The 5,990-nt window shown below is 37.5% G+C and overlaps 1 pseudogene; it reads left to right on the top strand.

Annotated features, from left to right (window-relative positions):
• The first annotated feature begins 1,891 nt into the window (after positions 1-1,891).
• LOC101707517 (protein kinase C iota type pseudogene) lies at positions 1,892-3,637 on the top strand (annotated as a pseudogene).
• Positions 3,638-5,990: the final 2,353 nt, after the last annotated feature.

Genomic DNA, 5,990 nt, shown 5'->3' with positions numbered 1-5,990 from the left:
AGCTTCCTTGCATCTAGAAAATGCAAACTACCCACTTGGGACACAAGCTACATGGGCTGATTGGGATAGGAAGACAGGAAATGATTACAAGTGGCAACAAGGAAAAATTCAAATGCTATATGTATGTGTTCATCATCACCCCTGGGGTGATGGTTTCTAGCATTTATGAAGACTCTGCCATGCATGCTTTCCTGCCTTGCTCTACTGTGTTTTCCCCAAAATAAGACCTAACCAGAAAAAATGACAACCCCAATCAGCTTATCCTTGCTTTACCTGCCATTACAAAGTAGGCATAAAGCAAGACAATAGTGCTGTATAATTTTCTGCACAACACTAGCCATCACCACAGCAATCAGCTAGGGCTGGTTCTAGTTAGATATTTCCAGCTAGGTCTTATTTTCTGGAAAACATAATATGTTACTATTCTGAATACTACACTTTGGTATTTAGATCATTAGCTCAGAATGAATAATTACTCATTTGTGTGCACCTCAAAGCTACAGACTGCTATGAATCCAACCCCCAAGTTACACTTTGAAACAAACATTTGTATCTCTTAAGGAAAATTATTGTGGAAATTTCTAAAAAGTCACAGATGGAAATGCTAAGAAAGACAAGCATTCTAAAATTTCATGGCTCTCTAAGTGTAAATCCTTACCATTGCATTTTCACAAAAAAAATGCCTCCTTTATATGGAAAAGACCTTCAGCACTGTGCCCACCACATGCAAAGTGTCAGTGCACATATTTTCCTCTTAAAGTGAAGATATCACCAATGCCTAATATCACCAAAAGATTTCATAGTATTGATGTTTCTAAATAGCACACTGGATCAGGCAGGATGTGTGTGACTGTAATCCCAGGACTCTGGGCAGCTGAGGTAAGAACATCACAAGTAGAGTCCAATCTGACCAATTTGGTGACTTAGAGAAACTCTTGCTGTTTATCTGAAAAAAAAAAAAAGTCTGAGGATTGTGCAGTACATTGTGGAGATGCAAGGTATAAGCCCCAGTAATTCAAATGTGAAAAACTAACAGATAGATGATAAATAGATAAAAACATTCATAGATGCTTAGGTAAAAGAATGAAATAAGTGTCCACTTATTTATTTAGTGTGAAGAAAAAAATAGGCCGTAGAGTCTTCTTATCACAGGGGGACTCCAGTTGTGGAACCCCAAGACATGACCTCACTTCCTTGGCAACATCTCCAAACAGAATTTGGAACCCTTGCTAACAGGCATCACAGCCTAGTAACTGTCATCTCTCAAGTTCACTTGGCCAGAGACGGTCAACAGCAAACATGCTGAGCTGCTTCTCCACTTCGAGAGGCCACAGCTTCAGGACCCCAGGCAGAAAAAGCATCTGTGAAAGACTAAGAAGATGGCTGACTCCATCCAGATACTGCAGGGCATGTTTCAGCAGCCACACGACTGTCACAGACACCCCGGGGAAGGTCTCCCCAGGAGTGACCACCAGTGACCTACCAAAATCAAGGTACCCCAGTGAAGGCTCCCTAAGCCCAAATACCAATGGCACAGAAACTGGGAAGAGCGCAGGGCTAGTATCACCAGGCTCAGAAACACCCAGTAGCTCTGGGCAGGTCTCCCCAGAGCCAGGCACAAAAAAACCTAGAGTGAAAGTCCAGGGAGGGAGACTGAAGTCACAGCCACTGGCCCCTGAGAGACACTGAGAAGCCTGGTGTACATCCACCCAGGCCTGGCAGCCACTACTGGAGACATCTTCACAGAGAGCCTTGCAGAATTCTGGCCAGTGTGTTCCCTGCAGGCAGTCAGGCCACTCTCATTATCTGAGCCCTGCCTCTTTCCCTGGGCAGCCAACCTGTCTATGGTCCCTTCTTCCTGGGCACCTCCACCACCCACACCTCTACCTGATTGGCCCTGACAACGTCTTTTGAGAATTCCAGCTCCTTTGAGGACCTATGTGATGAAGATCAAGCTGTGAGGTGTTTGGACAACAAGCAGCTTTTCACCACAGATTGGGTAGGTGAGGAAGGAGACACGTATACTCTATTACCTGAGTTGGAGTTAGGAGAGCCATATACTGTATCACCTCATTTGGAGTTAGGAGACCCGTATGCTGTTTCACCTCTGTTGGAGTTAGAAGAGGTCTCTAGGTGTTCTGAGCTAAAGAAAGATTCTGCACTCTTAATTCATGCATCGCCTTGTATACCAGAACATCCTAAAGTGCCTTGTCCAGGAGGAGAGAAATCCATCCACCACAGAGCTGCAGACCACTGGAGAAAGCTGTATTGTGCCAATGGCCACACTTTTCAAGCCAAACGCTTTAGCAGGTGAGCTCACTGTGCTGTCTGCACAGATCATGTAGGAGGACTTGGCCACCAGGTGTATAAGTGCACCAACTGTAAACTCTCAATTCACAAGAAGTGCCATAAACTTGTCACAATTGAATGTGGGCAGTATTCTTTATCATCAGAGCCCACGGTACCAGTCGATCCATCATCAGTGGCTTCAGACCCTGCACACACAGCAATCCCACATAACCTTTCAACTCATGAGGATTTAGAACAAGTGGATGAAGAGAGTGAGGCAGGAAACACCAGGGAAAGTGGCAAAGCATCACCTAGTTTAGGTCTTGAGGACTTTGATTTGCTCCGCATGATTGGCAGAGGAAGTTATGGGAAAGTAATGCTGGTTCAACTGAAAAAAACAGATCATGTGTATGCAATGAAAGCAGTGAAAAAAGAGCATGTCAACATGGATTGAGTACAGACAGAGAAGCACGTTTTGGAGCAGGCGTCCAATTGTCCTTTTCTTGTTGGAGTGCATTCTTGCTTCCAGACAGAAAGCAGACTGTTCTTTGTTCTAGACTATGTAAATGGCGGAGATCTGATGTTTCATATGCAGCAACAAGGGATATTTCCTGAAGAATATGCCAGGTTTTATTCTGCAGAAATCAGTTTAGCATTCAACTATCTTCATATGCAAGGGATAATATATAGAAATTTGAAATTGGACAATGTATTACTGGATGCAGAAGGACACATTAAACTCACAGATTACTGCATGTGTAAGGAAGGCTTACAGCCAGGAGATATGACCAGCACTTTCTGTGGCACTCCTAATTACCTGGCTCCAGAAATTATAAGAGGGGAAGATTATGGTTTTGCTGTGGACTGGTGCACTCTTGGAGTACTGATGTATGAGATGATTGGAAAGTCTCCATTCCATCTTGATGAGAGCTTTGATAACCCTTATGAAAATACAATCAATTATCTCTTGAAAGTAATTTTGGAAAGAAACATTTTCATACCTCATTGTCTGTCTATAAGAGTTAAAATTATCCTGGAGAGATTTCTGAACAGGAACCCAAATGAAAGATTGGGTTGTGATCCTCAAAGGGGCTTTGCTGATGTTCAGAAGCATCCATTCTTTCAAAGTGTTAATTGGGATATGATGGAGCAAAAGCAGGTGGTGCCTCCGTTTAAACCAAATATTTCTGGGGAATTCGGTTTGGACAACTTTGATGCTCAATTTATTAATGAGCCTGGCCAGCTCTCCCCTGATGATCATGACATTGTGAGAAAGGCTGATGGATATGAATTTGTAGGTTTTGAGTACATCAGTCATCTTACAATGTCTGAAGAAGAATGGGCCTGATCCTCATTTTTCAACTATTCATTCTGCCTATGTTGCCATTTAATGCTTGGAAAAACCTGTTACCAGACTGGATTCAATTAACCATTTCATAGTTGTCTAGAAGCTAATTTTAATTTCTTTTTTGTGGTTATATTTAGATGTAATATTTGATTCTTAGAGTCTTTTTTAGAGAATATAGGATTTTTTTGTTGATAGAGTTTCTTTTTATGAACTGATTTAAATAAAAATGAGGCAATTGCTTGTCAACCACACTTGTATACACATTCCATTTGTTGAGTGAGACATAGTGTCTAATCTTTTTTTTCTTTTTATTTATGATGCAAGAAAACAATTATTTTTTCAGTAGAATGTCTTACCTATGGTAGTTTCTCTACAAACCATATTACCTGTAGTTTGGGGGCTTAATTTTTGTAGTCTTCAGGGAAACAAAAAAAATAACAACAATTTTGAATAAATCTGTGGAAAACACATATATTATAGTTCTACCTTCTTAAGTTAGTTAAATGTTAGTTAAGTGTTAAAACACTTACTTAAAAAATAAATAAATAAATAACAAAAAACAAAAAAAAACCCAGTTAATTGGTTCTTTTTTTAGTGGAATAACATATGAAATACATAGTAGAATTCATTTCAGGGGCAGAGTTCTTCAAACTGTTTTTATTAAAATTAGAGCTTAAAAAAATAAAAAAAATTAAAAATTTTTAAAAATTTTTAAAAATTAGTGCTTAGCAATTTATTATTTAAAGAGTTCTGGATATAGCATCCCTCTCTTTTGGTAGCTTTTCATGCAAAGGACTTGAAAAGTATCTATTATCTAAATAAATTTCAAAGCTACAAACAGTAGAATTTAATTTTAGGTAAGCTATTTAGTTTTACATTTAGAATGATTTAAAATTTGTAGGCATTTAATAAATTAGCTTTTTATCTTTTTTTGGATGCCCCATTTCATGAAAAATATAACTTTTCCAAAGCTTGTGGTCATATATTATTTTCCTTCAAATAAATAAGTTTGAAAATAACGAAAACATCAAAGGAAAATTTTTATAAACATTCATGTGTTCATTTCCGAAGGATATATGTTTCTCTTAATGCCTGGAACTTGTTTTAAAACAAAAAGCAGTAATCACAACATAAACTTACAGAGAATTCTAACATGTCAGAAATATGCTTATGAACTTGCTTTTAAAGGGTTGCTCTTTCCCATACGGCATTTCAGAATTTAGAATAATTACACAGGGTGAATCTTAGTTCTTATTTTTCCCCCATTACCTGTGCGCCCTTCACCCCCTCCACCCTTCCCTATTTACAAAGATTTTGTTTCCATTTTTTTTCTTTTCTCATAATTTTTCCTTTCCCTTCTTCCATTTCCCCTTCCCCTCCTGCCACCCCTACACCTTTGGAGATTTTCCTATTTCAAATTATCAATAATGGTTAAAACATCATCGAAGAAAAATGCTCATCATTTGGATATCATTGGCAGAAAACTGATAAAATTTTGTTGGGGAGAACAAATGGGATCTCTCATGAAATCATTCATTTAAAATTTGTTCAAAAATGTTCATAAGGTTATAAATATCTGCTTATAACAACTTAAGATATTATACTATGGACACATTTTCTACTGTTTACTATTTCTTCAAGTTATTCTTTTGTCCTTCAGTTAAATAGTAGAAAATGTGTCCATAGTATAATATCTTAAGTTGTTATAAGCAGAAATCTATAACCTGATGAACATTTTTGAACAAATTTTAAATGAATGATTTCATGAGAGATCCCATTTGTTCTCCCCAACAAAATTTTATCAGTTTTCTGCCAATGATATCCAAATGATGAGCATTTTTCTTCGATGATGTTTTAACCATTATTCAGGGTGACCTGTTTGCTTTTAAAATTTTTAAGTAATAAGATTAACTGCATATTTTATGCAGAATTGCATTACAAATATATTTTCAACTGTGTCCTGTTTTTGCAGTCTTTAAGTTTACATCAGTTCTTCTCATGCCACATAGAAGTTCTCACAAAATATTCACCAGGGGAATAAGGCAGTTTACAGTCAGAATGGTTGGCATTCTGGTGTTCTAGGAAATAATTTATTTTGCATAACCCTGTGGTCAGATCATTTTATGCATAAGTAGCTTGGATTAAATTTCAAGTACCTTGTTAAGTGCTGTATATTTACTTTATAAATTTGTTTTGTTTTGATTTGTGTCCTGTAGAACACTGTCTTGGTCATCATAATGTAATCTGTTTTGGTGTACTTTCTTTTACATGTTAAAAAAACCCTTTAAGTAAAAAGTTAAATAAAATCTAAAGAAAATCCCTCTGACTCCAATGTTTACTGTACTTAGAGTAA

Source organism: Heterocephalus glaber, unplaced genomic scaffold (assembly GCF_053883595.1).
Source record: "Heterocephalus glaber isolate CG9 unplaced genomic scaffold, H.glaber_assembly_v1.0 deba00001472, whole genome shotgun sequence".
NCBI classification, from domain to species: Eukaryota; Metazoa; Chordata; class Mammalia; order Rodentia; family Bathyergidae; genus Heterocephalus; species Heterocephalus glaber.
This window is presented reverse-complemented; position numbering and strand designations above follow the sequence as displayed.